At 39.5% G+C, this 24446-nt stretch overlaps 2 pseudogenes; one reads left to right on the forward strand and one right to left on the reverse strand.

Annotated features, from left to right (window-relative positions):
• The first annotated feature begins 1650 nt into the window (after positions 1-1650).
• Positions 1651-4001, forward strand: LOC132618353 (indole-3-acetic acid-amido synthetase GH3.6-like; annotated as a pseudogene).
• A 372-nt stretch (positions 4002-4373) lies between these two features.
• LOC132619719 (gluconokinase-like) lies at positions 4374-5456 on the reverse strand (annotated as a pseudogene).
• Between the last annotated feature and the right edge of the window lie 18990 nt (positions 5457-24446).

Below are 24446 nucleotides of genomic sequence, written 5' to 3' on the forward strand. Positions count from 1 at the left end.
TTGATCTTTTCTCACATGCGGTTAAGCAACTGAAAGTGAGACCTCGCTCTGTTACCAATTGAAAGTGCAAGAGGGGGGTGAATTGTAAATTTTTCGATCTGTTAGTCGACTAGGTTAAACCAGTAGTCGATTGCTTACTCAGTGAATGCTAAAGAACGGTGCAGAAAATAAATGACACAAAGTATTTTATACTGGTTCAGATTCAATGAGAATCCTAGTCTAGTCCCCTTGGGTTGCAAGGGTGTTTCCTGCAGCTCTTTTATAAAGGTTTGGTACAATGGAGGTTTTGAATGGTGTTCCTACGTCTACACTCAAATCACTCTTAGTCTTTTTGATACAAAGCCTCACACGCTATATTGTAACTCTCCTTTCTTTTTTTTTTACACTATAAATCACCCAGACAAACAATGTTTATGAAAAGTAAAGTAGAGCACTAAGGGAATGAGACTAAGTATATTCGGCTATTTTTGTGAAGCAACCCTTTTATGGCTGTTTAGGCTCTTCACGCAGAGTAATCAAGCCAAGGGATTTGATCTTTGGAAAAAGGAATTAGTGATCCTATATCCAAGAATAAGGCTGGGGCTGTTGCTTCTTTCCTTGTGCGATGAGGCCGCATTAACAGTTGACAAGATTGTTACACCCCGTGGAATATTCCTTCTTTAATGGCGCAGATATCCTTGCCTTCCTTGAACTGATTTTGTACTGCTGGAGAGTATCTAGTCAGCTACCACAATATTCACAGTATCCATTGGTAGGGCTGGGAAGATTTCACCGAGTTAAGCTTGTGTAAGCCCATCTGGTTTGGGCTGCCTTGTAGGCTGGGAGGATTTCACTTGTGTAAGCCCATCTCGTTTGGGCTGCCTTGTGGGCTCTTTTATTCCTTGTGTGGTTCAATTGTTATAGCTGCACAAATAAAATTGTCATCAGAAAAACTTGACACTAACAGTTTGTGCATTTCTTTTCATTCTTGATAATCAAATAATTTGACAAGCTAAGGGTCAATGTCGTACACTTCGCAACTCGGTGGATAATAGATTCACTCCCTCTTATCTTTCTCCACTTGTAGGAAGGGCGGGTTACCGTAGCTCAAAAGCATTTTGGAAAGAAAAACAGAAACTATGTAAACAGTAACGTACTTCTCTTGCACATAGGGTTTTAGTCTAGCGGCAAGAGTACAACACGTGATATATGAGTTAGATGAATTCAAATCCTCCTAAATAAATTAATGTTTAGGAGGGCTTCAATCCAACTGTAATTGATTAAATATGGTAGCTTAAAGATCCAGATCTCAATCTGGATTAAAAGTAACAGCACAACGTCGACGACAACTACTTAAGACGCAATTATCAACGAACAAATTCACATGTGGCCTTAAAGTTGTATGTCTTGAAGGTCGCTGAAACATGTCTCTGAACTATCAGAGGAAAATTTCCAAAAGGACACGCGTCATATATTTATAAAGTAAATACTAGATTCAATTGAACTCGTAGTCAATACACTCCATCCATCCCTGCTTTTAACGTCGCCCAAAACTTCCTCTATATGAAGCCACTTCTAATAAACTTTTTGTAAACAGATTTTGACTCAACCTTCCCCCACTCTCTTTGTGGACTCCTCTTTTACACACAATCTAAGGTGACACCTATTAATATGGAAAGAACCACACCTGAGGCACCAAACAACCCGAAGAAGGCCACCGATTGTAGTATCACGGAGAAAAACAAGAAGGATCTCTCCAGTTCATTGAAGAGGTCGTCACGGCCAACATTGATGAGGTCCAAAGGAGAGTTCTTGCTGAAATCCTCACTCCAAATGCCCATGTTGAGTACTTGCAGCATCATGATCTCAACGGTCGCACTGATAGAGAGACGTTCAAGAAAGTCATCCCTGTCATCACCTACGAAGATATTCAGCTTGATATCAACCGTATAGCCAACGGTGATAACTATACAATCTTATGCTCCCAACCCATCTCTGAATTCTTGATAAGGTTTGTCTTTCCTTTTTTTCTTTATTCTCCATCTCAAGTTTACTATTATAAAGAACACAAATCATATTCTCTGTAACATTGAGATTTTCTCAAGATTCTTCTTCTGTCACTTCTCCATCATACTCTGCTGCTGGTGAAATTTATAAATGAGCTGGGACTAATAGCAATATCAGCTTTGGGACCTCAGTATACATATTAAATAAAGGGGAACCCTCCTTCTTTCAATGGAGATCCTTTCTTCTCTGACTGCCGATATGGATGAATAACCATGAAGTTCGACAATCTTGTGAGGGAGGAAAGTCGACTAACTGACAAAGAGCTGACAAAGGGAGAAAAGAGGAGGTTCTTGCATGTGAACCCTTTATCTTCACTTTCTGCTAAAGGGAAACTCTTTTTGTGCAGTTCTGGGACGTCAGGAGGGGAGAGAAAATTGATGCCAACAACTCCAGAAGTGCTAGGGATGAGATTTCAGCTTCACAGCCTTGGTATGTCTGTGATAAGTCAATTTGTTCCAGACTTGGAAAAGGGAAAAGGAATGTATTTCTTGTCCATAAAGTCTGAAGCCAAGACTCCAGGAGGATTACCAGCTCGCCCTGCTTTAACAAGTGTTTACAAGAGTCCTTATTTCAACAAGAGGAGTCTTAGCCCCAATGCAAACTACACAAGTCCAGCTGAAACCATTCTCTGCCCAGACTTTACCAAAGCATGTACTCCCAAATGCTTTGTGGCCTCTATCAACGTAAAGACGTACTCAGGGTTGGATCGTTCTTTGCATCCAGCTTCATCCGTGCCATCCAGTTCCTAGAAAAGCACTAGTCTCCACTTTGTAATGATATTTGAATGGGAACCGTTAACACCCAAATTACAGATCTGTCAGTGAGAAAGTCAGTGATGAAAATCGTCAAACCTGACCCAGAGTTAGCTGATTTCATCGAGGTTGAATGCAGTAAAGGTTCATGGCAAGGGATCATCCCAAGGTTGTGGCCTAATACCAAGTATGTGGATGCTATTGTAACTGGAAGCATGCCACAGTATATACCAACCCTTGATTATTACAGCAATGGCCTCCCACTTATCTCAACCAAGTATTCTTCCTCAGAATGCCCCTTTGGAATCAACCTGAACCCCTTTTGTAACCCCAGGAAAGTCTCTTACACCCTTATTCCTACCGTGGGCTACTTTGAGTTCTCACCAATTCATAGAGACAATGGAATCATGAATTCTATCTCTATGTCCAAGTCGCTTTATGAGAAAGAACAAAATCAATTGGTCGATTTGGTTGACGTAAAGGTTGACCAGGAGTACGAACTTGTTGTTACCACTTATTCAGGTACTTTTAAATGCAAAACAAAATGCTCGACTCATTTTATTTTTTCCATTTGTCTGTCCAGCATGTCTGATAATCCTTAGCTTTGCATGAAGTTGTGTCATTTCAGGACTCTATAGATACAGGGTGGGTGATGTGCTTCGAGTTGCTGGATACAAGAACAACGCACCTCAATTCTACTTCGTATGTCGGGAAAATGTGATCTTGAGCATTGATTCTGACAAGACCGATGAAGCTGAGCTACAAAATGCAGTACACAATCTGATACCATTTGATGCAAATGTAACCGAGTACACCAGTTATGCCGATACTGCCACCATTCCAGGTCACTATGTCCTATTCTGGGAGCTCAGAATGAATGGCTCTACCCAAATTCCTCCTTCAATCTTTGAAGATTGTTGCCTCATCATTGAAGAATCTCTAAATAGCGTCTACAGCCAGGGCCGTGCCTCTGACAAATCCATTGGTCCTCTGGAAATCAGGATAGTGGAAATTGGGACTTTTGACAAGCTCATGGACTACTGTGTTAGCTCAGGTGCTTCCATAGACCAGTACAAGACACCCCGATGCATGAAATTCGCACCTCTTGTTCAACTATTGAATTCAAGTGTCGTGTCCAGCCACTTTAGTCCCACGTATCCAAACTGGGTTCCTGGCTACAAGCAATGGAACAACATGAATTGAATGTCTGGTTTCGGGTTCCTTGCCATAAGCAATGGAACAACATGAATTGAATGGCTAGTTTCGGGTTCCTAGCCACAAGCGATGGAAAAATATGAAAATAAAAAAGAGTTAGCTTCTCTTTACTTGATCGTCCCCGTAGCTAAGTCCATCAAAGTTTTTGAGTCATCATCTCTTTGGTTTTGCTATAGTCACAACTCTCTTGGATGGAAAACATCATTACTTTGTTTTATCTAGTTTTTCTTAGCTCTGTTGTGTAGATGCATTGCTTGCTATCGCAAATGCAATGAAGAATATATATTACTATAAGAATTTATCAAACTTTTCTTTAAAATAATTTATCTTTAATTGAATCCATCTGTTGTGGACTAATGATCAGATGACAAAAGTTTATGTAGTTTTCACTATGGTTTCAGGATCCATAGTAGCATCAACTCTAAGTAATCCCTTCTGCTTCATCAATATGAAGCAAATCCTAGTCTGCAAGAGCTTTACAAGCATGAAATGCTTCCCCTCGGTTGCTATCTTTTCCAGCCGAGCACTAAACACTTCATCCCCAACATCCAACAACACGGATTTAATGACACTTGCATAAGGACCTGGTTCATAATTTGGGTCTGCAGATCTAAGGATTTCCCTGCACCGTTTTTGCAGAGCTGAGCAAGCAAGAATCAGCGTTTCACTGCCAACTAAGCCTCTTCGCATCACATTTCGTAGTGTTTCAAGCCATGGAACACGATCTTCATCAGAAAGAGTAATCCCGTTCCACATCTTCTCTGTTATGGTCATGCAAATCATCAGTGAATGCACCCCTTGGGAATATGCTCTCATATTAATCAGCTTATGATTAGATTTATGAACAAATGATCATTATCCTTTGTTAGACTCTGAGTGATAATCATCGGCATCAAGAAAGCGACCATGAATAGCTCTTCCAAGCAACTGACCAATTGTTCTGAGCTAGCATTCATAAGAATTACTTAAAAGTTTGGAACTTAAGATTTTAACCACAACAGTGTATTAATCGGAATAAAGTGTTCAATTAAGCTTCAAACTTTTGCAGAAAAATCCCTACGAAGAGTAAATCATTCAATATCATGTATTAAATTAAGCTGATCCAAGACATTTTTCATTTCAATTGATCCGAGAGACTGAGAATATATGCTAAGTTAAGAGATATTCTGCTTCTACAATCTAAAGTTCTTTGTTAAGGTCTACTTTGAGTACTCCACAAGTAGTTAGAAACTGATCAACGACCTACACAATTCTTTTGGTTAACTACGGGATAAGCAATGACAGACAACAGCAAAAAACTAATTTAGTAACTTGAAAACCCATAAGTACAATAGCTTTTCCTGCGAAGCAAGACATTACACGCAAGAAGAAAAATATTTATCACACCATCCATAACAAATGGAAAAAGAAAGAAGAAATACAGCCTTTGCAGTCAGATGCCATTTTCGGAAAGCTTACTACAAATATTACAAGGTTCTGCGCATATCTCTATCATGTAAGTTATAACACGGGAAATATCAGCAGTACATGAAGATTTAAGCTCCAGTGAAGCTCTAGCTTTCTCAGATAGCCACAAAAATGATGTACTAACTACTAATGTTCAATGATAATATTAATCAGCAAGTCAAAATCACAATTAAGATCACTAGAACATTTTGAGTCTCATCTTTCGAGGAAACAAAAAGGAGAAAAAAAACAGCCAAAAGGTTAAGATAGTAGAACAAACTCGGAAACAACATCATATTGGAAAGTTCCATAAAATACCATTTACCTTTTTTAACTATAAAGACAAACGAGGCAATTGTTTTTCATTATGTGCACCTCAGGCTTTACGTGTATTGATTGTTCTTCAAAAATCTCTCTCTTCTCTCTTCTCTCTCACCTAACGGTAAGTTTTTCTCCTCCCTCCCTCCCCCAACCCCCACCCCACCCAACCCCCCCCAAAACCAGCCAGCCCAAAGGCCACCGGCGACCGGTGACTACTACCACCGGCCGGCCAGATCTCTCTCTCTCTCTCTCTCTCCTCTGTTCTCTCTTTTCTTTCCTTTTTCCTTTTTTGTTTTTTTTTTCCTCTTTTCCTCTCTCTTCTACTCTGCGACTGGAAATCCTCCACCAGTAGGTTTCCGGGCAGTTTCTGCACAGGTAGGTGAATAGTGATTCCGGTCGTGAACAGTATTTTTCGGCAGAGAACAACATTTTTGGCAGCGAACAGATATTCCTCGATGGTGAACAGGTTTTATTTACTTGGAGTTGGTACCTCCAATAGCCTAGTTCCTATCTTTTAGCCTTATAAATTTTGTCTGCTCCGCATATTACACTACTTATAGACTATTGCTAACTTGTGCATTAGTATTGACCCTTCGTTTGTCTTAGAGTAACCTTTCACTAGCGTATATTTGCTTTACTGGCTCTGGTGAGGGATGGTAGACTTGGGTCATGTCCTCGGTTGGGATCGGGGGCCAGGGTTGGGGGGCTAAGGGGGTTGAGGGAGCTTCTAGGTTGAGAGTAGGGTCTTGGAATATTGGGACTTTATTGGAAAAGTCCATAGAGTTAGGTAAGATTCTTAAGAAGAGGAAGATTAATATAGCTTGCGTCCAAGAGACTAAATGGGTAGGACCTAAAGCTAAGGAGGTGGACGGGTAAAAGCTTTGGTTTTCGGGCAAGTCGAGGTATAGGAATGGGGTAGGGATCTTAGTAGATAGTGAGCTTAGAGATCAGGTGGTAGAGGTTAGGAGGATTAATGAGAGGATCATGGCGATTAAGCTAGTCGTTGGAGGGTTCACCTTGAACATTATTAGTGCCTACGCGCCACAAGTGGGTTTGGACGAGGAGGTAAAAAGGCGCTTTTGGGAGGACTTGGAAGAAGTGGTGGTAAGTATACCGCTTACTGAGAAGTTATTCATAGGAGGAGATTTGAATGGGCACATTGAGTCTGCTTCGAGGGGATATGATGAGGTGCATGGAGGATTTGGCTTCGGGGACAGGAACAGTGGAGGAGTCTCACTCCTAGATTTCGCAAAAGCTTTTGGATTGGTGGTAGCCAACTCGAGTTTTCCGAAGAAGGAGGAGCACTTGGTAACCTTCCGTAGCTCGGTGGCTGCGATGCAAATAGACTTTCTGCTTATTAGAAAAGATGATAAAATCCTCTGTAAGGATTGCAAGGTCATACCGAGTGAGAATCTTACGACCCAACATAAGCTATTAGTGATGGATTTGGAGATAAGAAGGAAGAAGAAGAAGAGGGTCGCGGATGACCGGCCGAGGATTAGGTGGGGAAGTTTTACCCAGTCTAGTGCCCTAGAGATAGGGGAGAAGTTGGTGGACATGGGAGCGTTGGATAGTAGGGGGGATGCGAGCAGTATGTGGGATAGGACGGCCAGTTGCATTAGGGAAACAGCTAGAGAGGTATTGGGGGTCTCACGAGGCCGCCGTGGTGGGCATCGAGGGGATTGGTGGTGGAATGGAGAAGTCCAAGGGAAGGTAGAAGCAAAGAAGCAGGCATATGTGAAGTTGGTAGATAGCAAGGATGATGAAGAGAAGCAGAAGAACTGGGAAGAATATAAGATGGCGAGAAAGGAGGCGAAGTTGGCAGTTTCGGCGGCTAAAACGGCTGCCTTTGAACGCCTCTATGCAGAACTAGAGGACAGAGGTGGGGATAAGAAGCTATTTACGCGACTTGGATCAAGTGAAGTGCATCAAGGACAAGGATGATCAAGTGTTGGTACAGGAATCTCGCATTAGACAGAGATGGCAGTCAGACTTTCATGAACTCCTGAACGAAGGAGGGGACATAGACATTGTGTTGGGAGACTTGGAGCACTCGGATAGGCGTCGCAACTTTGGATATTGTAGGAGTATAAAGGTTGAGGAGGTTCAGGGAGCTGTTCGTAGGATGCGCAGGGGAAGAGCGACCGGACCTGACAAGATTCCTGGGGAATTTTGGAAGAATGCAGGCAGGGTAGGCTTGGAGTGGCTGACTGGGTTATTTAATGTCATTTTCAAGACAGCGAAGATGTCGTAAGAATGGAGGTGGAGTACAATGATTCCCCTGTACAAGAATAAGGGAGACATTCAAAGCTGCAACAACTATAGAGGTATCAAGCTGCTAAGTCACACTATGAAAGTGTGGGAAAGGGTGGTGGAAATGAGGGTGAGGAGAGGTGTGTCTATTTCAGAGAACCAGTTTGGATTCATGCCAGGGCGCTTGACTACATAAGCCATTCATATTGTAAGGAGGTTGGTGGAGCAGTATAGGGAGCGGTAGAGGGATGCACATGGTATTCATTGACCTAGAAAAGGCCTACGACAAAGTGCAAAGAGAGGTTCTATGGAGATGCTTGGAGGCTAAAGGTGTACCTGTGGTGTAGATTAGAGCGGTAAAAGACATGTATGATGGAGCTAATACCAGGGTAAGGACGGTAGGAGGAGACTTGGAGCACTTCCCTGTTATGATGGGGTTGCATCAGGGATCAGCTCTTAGCCCGTTTCTATTCGCCTTGGTGATGGATGAATTGACGCGACAAATACAAGGTGAGGTGCCTTGGTGTATGTTGTTCGCGGATGACATAGTCCTGATTGATGAGACTCGCAACGGAGTTAACGACAAGCTGGAGGGCTGGAGACAGACGTTGGAGTCTAAAGGATTTAAATTGAGTAGAACCAAGACAGAATACTTGGAGTGCAAGTTCAGTGGCCTACCAAGTGAGGCTGACGAGGAAGTGAGGCTTGGTACCCAGGCCATTCAAAAGAAAGGAAGTTTCAAGTATCTTGGGTCTATTATACAGGGAGATGGGGATATCGACGACGATGTTTCACATCGTATTGGTGCAGGGTGGATGAAATGGAGGCTCGCCTCCGGAGTGCTGTGTAATAAGAAAGTGCCACCAAAACTTAAATGCGAGTTCTACAAAGTGGTGGTTAGACCGACCTTATTGTACGGAGCGTAGTGTTGGCCAGTCAAGAAATTTCACGTTCAGAAGATGAAAGTCACAGAAATGCGAATGCTGCGGTGGATGTGTGGGCACACTAGGAGGGATAGAATTAGGAATGAAGATATCCGAGACAAGGTGGGAGTGGCATCGGTAGACGATAAGACGCGGGAAGCGAGGCTAAAATGGTTTGGACATGTGAAGAGGAGAGACACAGATGTCCCAGTGCAGAGGTGTGAGAGGTTGGCTATGGACGATTTTAGGAGAGGCAAAGGGAGGCCGAAGAAGTATTGAGGAGAGGTGATTAGACAGGATATGGCACAGTTTCAGCTCACCGAGGACATGACCTTAGATAGGAGGTTGTGGAGGACTCAGATTAGGATAGAAGGCTAGGTGGCTAATCCTTTCACCATAGTAGTTGTAGTTTTGCTCATTTGTTTATTGCCATTTGATTTCTGCATTTGATTGCTGCTTATATTTGTTGGGCCGTTGTACTTTGGTTGTCTTAGTTATCTATAGTAGTTAATGCTCCTTTCTTTTCGGGCTATTCTACTATGACTTTCTCGCTTTTGTTATTCCTTACTTTCATATTGTTTTCGATATGCTTGGTCCTATCTAACCTTTTGTCTTGTTTTTCCTCTCTTGTTTCTCCTCTCTTGTTCTCTTCTTGAGCCGAGGGTCTTTCGAAAACAACCGCCTACCTTCCAAGGTGGGGATTAGGTCTGCGTACACTCTACCCTCCCCAGACCCCACATAGTGGGAATATACTAGGTTTGTTGTTGTTGTTGTATACGCTCTTCGGGAAAATCTTCTATCAAAGCAAAATCATGCATTCATATTATGGGGTCCATCTTAGAAAGTAATTTGCATGAGTCAATTTGCCTAGATGAAATTTGTTCTTGGCCACCAAGTTTGCTATATGTGGAGAAGAATTAAAAACTCCTCCTGTGGCATTCTTGGTAGCCAAGTTTTGTTCTCCTATAAATGGAAGTGGTTTCTCTTCATTTCAATCGCACCAAACAAAGAGAGAAAGAAGAGTGAGGCACCCACACATAAGGAAATAGTATGTGAGGAAAAATTGAGAGTGTGAGCGATATTATAGTAAGGTGGGAAAATCAAAAGAGGGTTATTTCTTTTGAGTGTTAGTGGTCTTTGGAGTATTTTACTCAGACCTATACAGTGTAAAATCCTTGCTATAGTGATATCAGTTGCTCCTCTTGGTCCGTGGCTTTTTCCTCTTTTGGGTTTTGACGTAAAAATCTTGGTGTCATTATCGTTTTTTTTATTCCTATTGATTACCGTATCTCCGTGCTACATTATTATTATTATTATTATTATTATTATTATTATTATTATTATTATTATTATTATTATTATTATTATTATTATTATTATTATTATTATTATTATTATTATTATTATTATTATTATTATTATTATTATTATTCTGCTCTCAATGCTGTGGATATTATTTCTGTGGCGGGTTTATTCCAATAACTGGTATCAGAGCACAAGTTCTGCTCATTCACAGAAATATTTTTTGTGGTAGGTCGTACTTGGTGAAAAAAAATGTCTGGAGTAAAGTACGAGGTAACAAAATTCAACGGTGATAGCGGTTTCTCAACATGGCAGAGAAGGACGAGGGATTTGCTCATCCAAAAAGGATTGCCCAAGGCACTAGGCGGCAAGTCCAAGAAGCCCGACTCCATGAAACTTGGGGATTGGGAAGACATTGGTGAAAAGGCAGCTAGTCCAATCAGGTTGCAGTTAAAAAATGATGTGGTCAATAACATCATCTATGAAGAGAGTGCATGTGGCATTTGGACAAGATTGGAAAATCTATATATTTCCAAGACGTTGACAAAACAAATTGAACCTAAAGAAGCAGTTATACGTCCTACATATGGGTGAAGGTACAAATTGTTTGTCACATTTAATTGTGCTTAATGGACTAATCACGTAGCTAGAAAATCTCAAAGTAAAGATTGAGGAGGAAGATAAAACCATCGTGCTCCTGAATTCGTTGCCATGTTCTTATGCAAATTTGGCAACGACCATCTTGCATGGTAAGGACTCGATTGCGCTAAAGGATGTCACATCAGCTCTTCTACTCAATGAGAAGACGAGAAAGAAGCCTGAAAATCATGGACATGCTCTTATCACAGAAAGTAGAGGCAGGAGTTACCAAAGGAGTTCGAGAAACTATGGTAGATCCGGAGCTCGTGGGAAGTCTAAGAATCGATCCAAATCAAAAGCCAGAAATTGCTACAATTGCGACTAACCAGGTCACTTCAAAAAAGATTGTCCAAATCAAAAAGGGGCTAAGGTGAAAGCAGTGGTCAGAGGAATGATGACATCACGACTGCCACAATGCAAAACAATGATAATTATGTTCTCTTCATAAACGAGAAAGAGGAATGTTTGCCCTTGGCAGGTTCAGAGTTAGAATTGGGTGGTTGACACAACATCATCTTACAATGCCATATCGGTAAAATATTTTTTTTGCAGATACATAGCAAGGGATTTCGGCACTGTGAAACTAGGTAACACAAGTTACTCAAAGATTGCGGGGATCGGTGACATTTGTATCAAGACTAATATTTGATGAATATTGGTTCTGAAGGATGTGTGCCATGTACCTTGATCTCGGGAATCGCTTTGGACCGAGATGGATACGAGAACTATTTTACAAATAAAAAATGGCGACTCGCCAAGGGATCATTGGTGATTACAAAGGGAGTTTCTCGTGGCACATTGTATAGTAAAAATGTAGAATTGAATGTGGCTTAAGATGAGATTTCTGTAGATTTATGGCATAAAAGAATGGGTCATATGAGAGATAAAGGATTACAAATTCTTGCCAATAAATCACTCTTTTCTTTTGCCAAAGGTACGACGATAAAACCTTGTGACTACTATTTACATGGTAAACAACATAGAGTATCATTTCAGACATCGTCTGAAAGAAAACGAATATACTTGATTTGGTATATTCTGATGTTTGTGGTTCAATGGAGATAGAATCGATAGGCGGTCAAAAATACGTTATTACTTTTATTGATGATGCTTCACGAAGATTGTGGGTTTATATCTTGAAAACCAAAGAGCAGGAGTTTCAAGTTTTTCAGAATTTTCATGATCTAGTGGGAAGGAAGACGGGTCGAAAGCTAAAGTGTCTCCAAACTGACAATGGACGTGAGTACACTTCAAGGGAATTTGAAGGGTTCAGTTTGAGCTATGGGATTAGACATGAAAAGACAGTTCCTGGTACCCCCACAACATAATGGTGTAGCTGAGAGGATGAACCTCACACTATTGTTGAGAAAGTGAGAAGCATGCTTAGAATGGCTAAACTACCTAAGTCATTCTGCGGTAAAGTAGTTCAGACATCCTGTTACTTGATCAATAGGAGTTCATCTGTTCCATTGGAGTTTGACATCCTAGAGAGAGTTTGGACTAACAAGGAGGTGTCCTATTCACATTTGAAGGTGTTCAGTTGCAGAGATTTTGCACATGTACCGAAGGAGCAGGGAACAAAGCTGGATGATAAATTCATTCCTTGTATATTCATCGGATATCGAGATGAACAGTTGGGGTACAGATTATGGGATCTTGTAAAGAAGAAGATCATCAGAAACAAATATGTAGTCTTCCAAGAAAGTGAAGTTTGAACTGCTGATTATCTGTCATAGAAGGACAAGAAAAAGAATGGTATAGTCCCTAACCTTGTTACCACTCCTTCTATTTCTAAACATCCCATAATTACAGAAAGTACGACCGACGAGGTTACGGAGCAGGGGGAGAAACCTAGTGAGGTTGTTGAGCAGGGGGAGAAACATGATGATTATGCTGAGCAAGTTGAGTGTCCTACTCAGGAAGAAGAAGAAGAAGAAGAAGAAGAAGAACAATCTCAACCTCTAAGGAGATTAGAAAGGCAAAAGGTATAATCTTCCAAGTACCCTTCCTCAGAGTATGTCCTCATTAGTAATGAGGAGGAGTCAGGAAGTCTAAGGAAGTGTTATCCCATCCAGAAAAAGAGCCAGTGGATGAAAGCCATGCCAGAAGAGATAGAATCTCTATAGAAAAATGACACGTACAATCTGGTTCAACTTCCAAAGGATAAAAGACCGTTCAAATACAAGTGGGTCTTTAAACTCAAAAAAGATGGAAATGGCAAGCTGGTTAGGTACAAAGTTCGATTGGTGGTAAAAGATTTCGAACAGAAGAAAGGTATTGATTTTGACAAAATTTTCTCACATGTTGTCAAAATGACTTCTATGCGAACAATTTTGAGTTTAACAGCTAGCCTAGATCTTGAAGTGGAGCAGTTGGACATGAAAACTACATTTATACATGAAGATTTGGAAGAAGAGATTTATATGGAGCAGACAGAAGAATTTGAAGTATCTGGAAAGAAACACATGGTTTACAAATAGAATAAGAGTCTTTATAGGTTGAAGCAGGCACCAAGGCAGTGGTACAAGAAGTTTGACTCATTCATGAAAAGTTGAACTTACTCAAGACTTATAATGATCCGGGTGTATACTTCAAAATATTTTCTGACAACAATTTTATTATTTTGTTATTGTATGTGGATGACATGTTAATTGTATTTCAAGACAATGAGCTAGATGGCCAAGAAAAATGCACTGCTCAGACACTTGAGGATATGTTGAGGGCATGTGTACTTGATTTTAAAGGTAATTGGGATGATCACTTACCTCTCATTGAGTTTGCCTATAATAACAGCTATCACTCCAGTATCCAGATGGCACCGTATGAAGCCATATTTGGGCGAAGGTGTAGATCAACTATTAGGTGGTCCGAAGTTGGCGAAACAGAGTTGTTAGGGCCAGACTTGGTCTATCAGGCTATGGAAAAAGTCAAGTTGATTTAGAAGCGGTTGAAGCTCAAAGTCGCCAAAAGTCCTATTCAGATATGCGGCACAGAGACTTGGAGTTTTAAATTGATGATTGGGTGTTTCTGAAAGTTACGCCTATGAAAGGCATTATCAGATTTGGGAAAAAAAGGAAGCTTAGTCCCCGTTATATCAGGTCATACAAGATCCTACGAAGGATCGGGCATGTGGCTTTTGAATTAGAGTTTCCATAAGAGTTGACTGTTGTACACCCATTGTTTCATATATCTATGCTGAAGAAGTGTATGGGGGACCCATCTCTTATTGTCCTTACAGAGATAACAGAGGTTAAATATAGCCTATCTTAGGAAGATACTCCAATGGGCAAATAGCTATTCTTGATTGTCAAATTCGCAAGTTGAGGACTAAGGAACTTGCTTCAGTGAAGGTGTTTTAGAGAAATCGGAAAGTTGAAGAGGCTAGGTGGGAAGCTGAAGAGAACATGAAGTCCAAGTACCTTCATCTCCTTGAAGAGCAAGAAAAAAATGTTGAAGGTAACTAACCTTTTCATCTAGAACTCAAGCTATAATCCCCACGTTCCCAGTATTCAGTTATATCAGTAGCATTTCAGTTCTGTATTTATTCAGTTCAGCATTCAATCAGTTCAATAATTATGTGTTCATGCCAGTTTAGTGTCCACATCTTACCATCAGTCACGTTTGTGATCCAAATTTATCCGCAGTTACAACCAGAACAATCATTTAAGGACGAATGATCCTAAGGGGGAGATAAGGTAGCATCCCGTAAATTCAGATTAGGTGCGAATGTGTTAAATGAGTGTTACCTTGACATTTTAGCCATATGAAGTACCATCAGGTTGAGTCTAGGTGAAATAATTTTTTTTGAAATCAAGACGGATAGTAAGGTGAACAAGATTCGATAGAATAGACGAAGTTCATGATAAGTCTGTCTTCCAGCATGATTTAGTGAAAATCTATACGGAATTTAAGACAACTTCCTTCGTGAAAGTTGTATCTCTTTGAAATACCTTTCCATCCATATATAGTGGGGGTCAAACAAACATCCGTACAAAATGTTATGGCCATTTTATTGAAGGATCACAGAGCAGTCTGCCGGACAAGCGTCTGCGACACAGAATGCGAATGTGATGCAGATGGCCCTCTGCGACGCATTTTCCAATATATTTGGGCTAATATTTTTCATTACAAATTTTCCAACATTCTAGTTCGAAGGTGCGTTATCATCTGCGATAGCAGAAGGCCATCTGCGGCACAGATGCCAATGCAGACGCACCCGAGGTTCATTAAAAATGCATTTTTTTCTGAATTTTTATTCCATTTTTCAGTTCTTCAAGCCATAGCACTACTTTTCTCTCCTTTTCTCATCTTCCCACATCAAGATAAGTCTCTCCCACGTATTCCGAAGTAATTCTAACACTTATACATGGATTCTTAACAAGATTCTACACCATAATCTTAGGGTTTCTAAGAAAACCCTTCTCAAGGTTTCAAGTTTAGATTCTTGGGGTTCTTCTTCAAAAGTTCAGACTTTTCCTTCAAGTTTGGGAGAAACTAAGGTATGTAGGGTTTCTATTCACGTGTGGGAACATTATTATTCTTCTCCGCGCCACGTATAATCCATGAAATACGTTTCAAGATAATGCTTTTGTTCATGAAAACCCTAAATACACGTATACCCATATATCATGCTTCTTTTACGGTTTCATTAATTGAATTCATGATACGTCATTATGATTGTCATGAACCTGTCTGTAATCCATGAATGTCCATGCTTTGAATTCCATGGGTTCTTAAATACAAGTCATGAATCATTATACTCAATTCCATGAAATCCTACAGGTTTCCATGTTTCATACAAGTTATACTATGTATCTATATTCATGTTATATTACAATTAATAATCATGTTTACAGCCGTGCTTATGAAATCCATAGGCTTCTAAGCCAACTATATTCATGTTCATGTTTTGGGAGTTGCACATATTACCGAGAAGGTTTAATACATGAAACTACGTATGCTAACATAGGATAAGGATAGCTCCGCCCAGTTACGACGATTCCTTCATGTTTTCCCATTGCGTCTTATGTTGTGGATCTATTCATGTCGTGTTCATGTCTCGTACCCCGCAAGGTACGATATGGCATAGCTTATCGGGCAGAGATCAGACACCACGTGCTCACGTGGTGGTTACATGTCGGTTATACTAAGGCTCTTCATTTAATAATGGTTTACTCATGTTATATTATATTCATGTCAAATACTACTCATGTTCATGTTGGGCTTTTTTACAGTTTCAGTGTAAGTTCTTATCATTTCATGTGCCATGTTTATTCATTCAGTTGCTTTATATACAAGTACAATTCAAATGTACTTACGTCCCTTATTTACCCGGGGCCTGCATTTCACGATACAGACATTAGGACGTTGCTCGTATCAGCTTTTGGTGAGCCCCATCCCATTCGGGGTGTTGTCTTTACTTACATTCATGTCATGTTATGCAGCAGACATATGCTGGGACCTTGTCCTAGTAAACGGTTTTAGTATTTAGACTTATGTTTCAGAGGTTTCATAGACTGGTCTAGTATATCATGTCAGATGGTCATTGTTGTATAGCCATGCTGGCTCGTTCTTATGATGTTTTCAGACTATTTCTATACTTACATTAAAATAATATTTTTAGACTTATGATTATTAAATCTCATTTTTTACTCAGATCATTCATGTTTAACTTATATTCCACATCAGTACATGTCCCATATTGATTTAGCAAGCCATGTGGTTCGCTCGATCACATGCGAGCAGGCACCGAGTGCCATGTTACGCCCAGGCTATGGTTTAGGGCGTGACATTAATATTGAAGGATTATAGCTATAGCAGATTATAGTGAAATGGTGGAAACAACCTATCAATGATAGCCACACACCAGTATTTCAAGTCATACCTGTTATATTTGTTTGGGAATTGTGGAAAAGAAGAAATGCATATAAATATGGAGAAAAGAAGTTAATAGGAAGATGTATCTATCAGGTGTTTTCTACTATTCAAAACTTGGTCAGATTTAGGAATCCATCACTACAGCAAATTCTTAACAGATGGAGGGATATGATACAGCTGCTAGAGGGATACAAAGATAAGGTGAAGATCAGAAAAGTGATATGGCATTCTCCTCCCATGGGTTGGATCTTGTGCAACACTGATGGAGCATCAAGAGTCAACCCTGGTAGAGGAGCCTTTGGTTTATGTGTGAGAAATGAAGAAAACAATCCATTGTATGCTAAGGCTGAGGAGATAGGATATGTAACCAATAATGAAGCAGATAGGATATGTAACCAACAATGAGGCAGAAGCAATGGCAATATTAGAGGCAATCAAATGGTGCATAAATAAACAAATGGATAATATAATTATTCAGATAGATTCGCAACTTGTAAAAAGGATCCTATTAGAGGAATGGAAGCTACCATGGAGTATATCAGCTTGGATAGAAGAAATCAAGCAATTAGGGGAGGGGAAACAGCTTTTGTGCACACTAGAATAGGGAATCGGTTAGCTGATGCCCTAGGTAATCATGCTTTGGATTAAAAACAAAACAGTCAGTCATGAGCATTTCAGAGACATGGAAGTAGGATTAAGGAAAATACTGAATAGTGACAACTCTCAGATGCCATATCTAATTGTTCAGGTCCTTTAATCTCAAATCATATGCAAAATGTAAAGATGTTACAAAAAGGAAACCAACAAGACAGAACAAAGGCAATGAAAGAAGAAATCACAGAAAATACAGATAGCAGCAAGTCCACAAAGGAGTGAAGTAGATGGAATACGAAGAAATATACCTGGACATACATGGTAAGGCTTAGATCCAGTAGATATGCACCAGGGTTTCAAATGAGCAAGGTACAACATCAGATGTACAAAACTCAGCACATGCAAAAAAAAAAAAAACAAAGGAACAGGGGTGAGTCAAAACATACTTTGGCAGAAGAAATTTGACATATACAAGATGGAAAACACCTACCAAGAGTCGGTGAGCCAAAATGAAGATGAAGGTATTCAAATCAACTTGGATATGTGCAAATCAACTCCAGCTCAGAGAATCGAAGCTTTTGAGACCAAAATCCATCTAGAATCATCAGTTTTGCACTTCAATCTACCTTCAACTAGAGAGAGAAGCTCCGGCGGAAGAGAGAGAAATAACCGAGAATATAGGGCAACATTTACGGACAACAAAAGAGATATTTCTTTTTTGTGTATATATTTTTTTGTTTTATTTTGCTTTGTCTTTTTTATTTTTTTGACAACTTTAAAATTTGTTCATTTATTTTTTATTAATAAAATGCCCTAATAGGGCCATTTTTTTTAAAGAGTATAAGAAGGAAAGAAGGATGCTGAAAATAAAGCTGCAGATGCCTTATCCAGAAAACTTGAATCATCGTTATTAGCGATTTCATTACTAATCCCCAATGACTCTCTATATGAACAAATCAGAAATACTTGGACAACTGATGCAGTTTTGCAGGATTTGATTGCCAAATTACAGGTTCATCCCTTCAAGTCCTTCACTTGGTGCAATGGACAGTTGAGGTAGAAAGGTAGATTAGTGGTAGAAAATTATCCACAATTGAGAAATAATATTATGGGTCTGTGGGATGCAACTACTCAAAGTGGTCATTCGGGTATGGATGCTACTACAAGATGCAATCCCTCTTCTATTGGAAATCTCTCATTCTTGATATTGGAGATTTCATCAATAAGTGTTATGTGTGTCGAAGACACAGATATGATGTTGCAGCTTATCCAGGTTTGTTACAACCCTTACCTATTCCTGATGGAGTTTGGACTGATATTTGCCTATATTTCATTGAAGGGTTGCCTAAGTCTCACGGTAAGGATGTTATCTTAGTTGTGGTGGATAGACTAAATAAATATGATCACTTTATGTTCTTACAACATCAATATATTACTCAAACTGTGGCCCAAAGTTTCTTTGATAATATTTTTAAGTTGCATGGATTGCTTGCTATAATCACCAGTGATAGAGACCTGTTTTCCATAGTAATTTTTGGCAAGAGTTATTCACCTTGCCAGGGGTTCAGTTACACAGGTCAACTACTTATCATTCCCAAACTGATAGTCAAACTGAGGTTTTGAATAGAACCTTAGAAACTTATTTGAGGTGTTTTTGTTCTGATAGCCCAAAATACTTACCCTTGGCTGAATGGTGGTATAATACTACTTATCATTCTGCCATTAAGTGTACTCCATATGAATTTCCATATGGCCAGAAACCATTAATACACCTTCCTTATTTAGCTGGTGAGCCTCATCCAAGATGGTGGATAGGTCACTTGCTGCTAGAGAAATAATTATCCTTCTTTTGAAGTTTCACGTTCAGAGGGCACAACAAAGGATGAAGGATTTGGTTGACAAACACTGATCAGAGAGGAGTTTTGATGTGGGAGATTGGGTTTATCTCAAATTGCACTCTTACAGACAAATTTAAGTTGTTGTAAGGTCTTGCAATAAGTTGGCTGCTAAGCACTTTGGACCCTATCCTATTGATGCTAGAGTGGGTGATGTTTCTTACAAACTTCTGTTACAGACTGATGTTTTGATTCATCACACATTTCATGTATCTTAGTTGAAAAGATGCCATAAAGTTCCCAGTTAATAACACCCTCCTGTGTTTCATCTTTGTAGTCCTTATTGTCCTCTTCACGAGATGATATTTGTAACGACTCGTTTTGTCGTTACCGTGATTATTCCATTTTTTCCCTCGTTGACCCATTCCTGAGTCTCATTAAACTATTTTCACCCGAGAATATAGTTGGCATGACTTCCTAGGCATCGTTTTGGGCTTTAGAATGTTTTCTAGAAAAAATTGACTTTAAGCGAAAATAGTTTGACCGGGAGTTGACTTTTGGGCAAACAGACTTTTTCTGGAAATCCGTCAAGTCTGAAAGGTCTGGATGACCATTTGTGATTAAGTGGTGGGTTTGGTTCGGTTCCTAATGCACTCAGTTGCGTTTTGAGACTTGAATTGGAAAGTTCATATTAAGGCCATCGAGGGTTGACTTGGTCAATGAAGCCTCCGTTGGAAATTTTGAGACCACGAGTGCGATCGTAGGGCATTTTTATGTATATCTGTATATTTGGTTTGTGTTCGGGAGGTTCCGAGATTGTTCCAGGTGTCATTTTTAAGTTTGGAAGACACCCGATTTTTCGGGTGTCTGGTGTGACCGCCGCAGGGGTAAAGGTGACTGCTGAGGCGGTAACCGCTGGAGTGGTAAGGGCGATCGCCGTAGCGGTCGACGAACAATTTTTATGTTTTAAAGCCTCCAAAACCGTTATTTCTTCCTATAACTTCTATTATAATTTTTTTTACCACATTGGAGGCGACTTGAGGGGCTAATGGTCAGATTTCTCTTGGAAGTAAGTTCCCTAATCCTAATCTCTTCCATTTCCCTTCCTATGTAAGAATCCATGCTAGAAATTCCTAGAAGCTTAAGATTAAAAGAGGGTTTATGAGGGGTTTTCTTGAAAAGGTTTTCAAAACGAAATGGCTTCCTAGATTCTGAATAAATTATGTTAATGTTGCTATTTATGTTAGATAATGATATATCTAGGCTTGTTAACCAATAATCTTCCATTCTAGAGTTGAAATTCTTGAATCAAAGTTAGGGTTCTTAGACTCAAATTTGGGGTTTTCATATGAATGATGATTTTGAGAATTAATTGAGTATTCCTATGATTAAAGTAATGGGTTTTGACCTTTTAGTATTGAATTTGGTATTTTGGTCATAAAATCTCTGTTTTGCCCTTGTGGATCGTTTTTCCTAAATTAAGGGTTGGAATTTGACCCGAATCGAAAGTAGCCAATATGGATATCATTCGTTACACCTCGAAATTTTTTTTCGTTGATGCACAGTGAATAGACTAACAAAGAGCACGAGTATATGGTATTTCAATAAGTAAGGAATGACATTTGATGACCTTAATTAAGACTTCAAAGACGTACGAGGTAGGGGAAGAAAGTTTGCCAAGAGAAGGCAAGGCATACGATGGGTATCGAAAAGGATTTACGAGTAACAAGTTAGCGATGATTTAATGATGCTTTGGAGAAGAGTTGTAACGTCCCTTAGATTGTTAATGAGGTGATAAACAAGTGCTAAGAAGGTTCTATAAGGATTGGAGATCAAACGAGTCGACGAGATCGAACTTCGGAAAACTGGGCATTATACAGCCAAACATACTGGTCGTATAAAACATACGGGCCGTATGTTGAACCGTATAATCAGCCCAGATTTGCACCCCTCTCTGGACCAAATCTACGGCCAGACATACGGTCAGTATAATTTATACGGACTGTATGTTAGTCCGTAGAAACTGGTCGGGACAGATTTGTGTTATTAATAAGGGATCAAGTTTCATTTTATTTCATTTCCCTTTCACACCCCTTCTCTCTAAAGCATCTCTCTACACTTCCCCCACAAGATTTCATGAGATATTGGTGATCAACAACATCAAACTAAGTGAATCAAGTGTAAGAAACCCATTAAAGTTTATCTGAAGCAAGGAATCCAAGTGAAGGTGAAACTAGGGTTTTGCTCAAGTGAGGTGTTTCCACCCAAGGTTCATCCCTACACCATCTAAGGTAAGATTTATGGTATTTCCATGTTCTTTAAGGTATTTGAAAGTTGAAACACTTGGATTGTAGAAAGATATAGAAAAATAGGTCATGAATGTGGGAATAGTATCATTGTGAGTAATAGCTTGAATTGAGTCATGATTCTTGATGTGCTGTGATATGGTTACGTTATAAATGATGTTAAGAGCATGGGATAGGCATTGTATATGAACGAATGTAATTGTGTGTTATGACCATAGATATGGATGATTGGAAGTGAATTGAGATATATGGATAATGTGGATGAATAAAGACTATTGTTATGATATTGTGAATGTACTATTGACGTTTGGGAGTTGATATATGATATGTGGGAAGTCGTCTAAATAAAGGAGATGCTATCCAATTTTCTCTAGCTTTAGTCATGTATGCTAGCTATCGATTTTCTAATGATAGTATAACTCTAATGAAGGTAGAAACGTGAGCATTGAAGGAGAACGTGCAAGTGATAGAATAGTTGAACGGAAAAGGTATGTAAGGCTAACCCTTCTTTCATAAGGCATGGTTCTTTGGCCAAATATCTAATCTTCTATAAGCCTATGATGTCCTCCAAATGATGCTATCTTCAAAAGGCTACTAAGCTTATAATTTTTGATATGTTATGATTGTCCCAAATTCCTCATATGACGAGAAATCCTATAAGGATAGATGTATTGAACGACGATAATGGTAACGATAATAATGATAACGATAATGATGATGCTAAAGATGCCTATGAGCTTATATGTATATGTGCCTATGTATGGCTATTATGAATCCCCGAGCTTATATGGCCGGATAGAATATAAGTATATATATATATATATATATATATATATATATATATATGACGATGCGCGCGCACCACTGTAGTTGGGTACAGACAACCCTGAAGCCTTGGTAGGGCCAGGTATGTATGATAACCGAACCTAGCCATGGTCGGGTACGCGAAACACCGAACCTTCGTGGTCGGGTATGCTATATAAATGCTATGTATATGATATGGATATGTATACGATATAGATATGAGTATGAATACGAATATGATGTGAATATGAATAAGAATATGTAAATGAGTACGGATACGGATATGAGTACGGATGTATGTACGCAATCTCGCATTAGAAATGGAAAGTCCCTATGAAAAGCAAGTAAGTGCTTATGACGATGATACTACTATCTCCCATCTTATGCTATTTCTCATGTTGCTTATTATGCTTCTATAATGATATTGATCATGCTTTACATACTCATCACATTCTTCGTACTGACGTCCTTTTGTTTGTGGACGCTGCATCATGCCCGCAGGTGCCCAGGGAGACAGACTTGATCCATAGCTATCTTACTCAGGGACTACTTAGCGGAGCTCCATTTCATTCGGAGCTACAACTTTTGGTATTGATTCTTTTGTGTATATATTTATGGGCATAGCGGGGTCCTGTCCCGCCTATATGATATGACATACTCTCCTTAGAGGCTTGTAGACATGTGTATATGGTTAGACGTGTTTGGCCTTGTCGGCCTATATTTTAGATGTCATTTTGTTAGCCTCGTTGGCTTATGTACATTGCTATTAATGGTGATATGTATATATGTATTGTTGCCCAATGGAAATAGTATGATTGATGGATAGAAAGTATGACTTAATATGTGGCTTACCTAGATGTAAATGTAAATATATGTTAAGAGGTGCCCGGGTGGGCTAGCACCGGGTGCCCGTCGCGGCCCTCCGGTTGGGTCGTGACATCATTATTCATGGTTTCTTACATATAATTCATATGTGATAGAGTTTGATTATTTGGAGACACTTCGAAAGATAAGGCAGCGTGTGAGTTTGTGGCACCTGTTCGGCTGCCAGGTAGGTTATTGCTTCCCTTCGGTAGACTTCGGTTAGTTTCCCATATTTTTGTATTAGAAAGAACGGAGAATGCATGTGTAGGAAATCGGAGATTTGGGATGGAATCCTAGGATGGTATTGTTGTGTGACTTGTTTGTTCGGGCTTGTGGCCTGTAGATTCCTTAGGTTGTTTGATGTGTGTTTTCATCAATATCGATGGATTTATCTGACTTGGGAGTAACGGGCGAAACTTATTTTTGTGCCTAATGATGAAAATTTCCCGTAATATGTGATTACTTGTGTTATGCCATTAAAAATGAATCTAGTGGATAAATGGGAGGATAAAATGTACCAATGATTGTGATTGAGTCCAAAATGAGTTGTGACGAGGGATTTTGAGTATAGGGTGAGATTCGTGTTCCTAATTTAAGGAAGTGGAAATAATGTATATCGATTGGTTGACCTGTTGTGTGTGGACTAGCCACCCTATTGTGTTGTGTTTGACTGTTCTATTGTGTTGGCTTGATGCCATGTGTAATTGGTAGATATCGAATTCTATTTTGTCATTCTGATTGAGATAGATTTGACATGCCCACTGTTGGTGTTGTGATATGATATATTGTTAGCATACCCACTGTTGGTGTTGTGATATGATATATTGTTAGCATACCCACTGTTGGTATTGTGATATAGATACATTATTGGCATACTCCCATTGGTATTGTGATATTGATATATTGTTGGCATACCCACTGTTGGTATTGCGATATGATACGTTATTGGCGTACCTGTTGCCGATACTTGTGATATTGATATATTATTGGCATACCATTCTTGGTATTGTAATATGGTACATTGTTGGCGTATCCCATTATTGGTACTTGTGATGGTGAACTTGATTGTTGATGATTGACATATGTATTGCACGTATTCTCTCATATTCATGATGCATGACCGATACCCGGTGATGATCCGGTATCGTTGATTAAGCGGAACTGATATTTGCTAAACTATTTTACTTGAGTGATTGTGAAAAGGCCGATGTCCGAAGATCCATTATGGAATCGTTGATTATATGAAACTGGTGTTTGATAAACTCTTTT

This window comes from Lycium barbarum, chromosome 11 (assembly GCF_019175385.1).
Source record: "Lycium barbarum isolate Lr01 chromosome 11, ASM1917538v2, whole genome shotgun sequence".
NCBI classification, from domain to species: Eukaryota; Viridiplantae; Streptophyta; class Magnoliopsida; order Solanales; family Solanaceae; genus Lycium; species Lycium barbarum.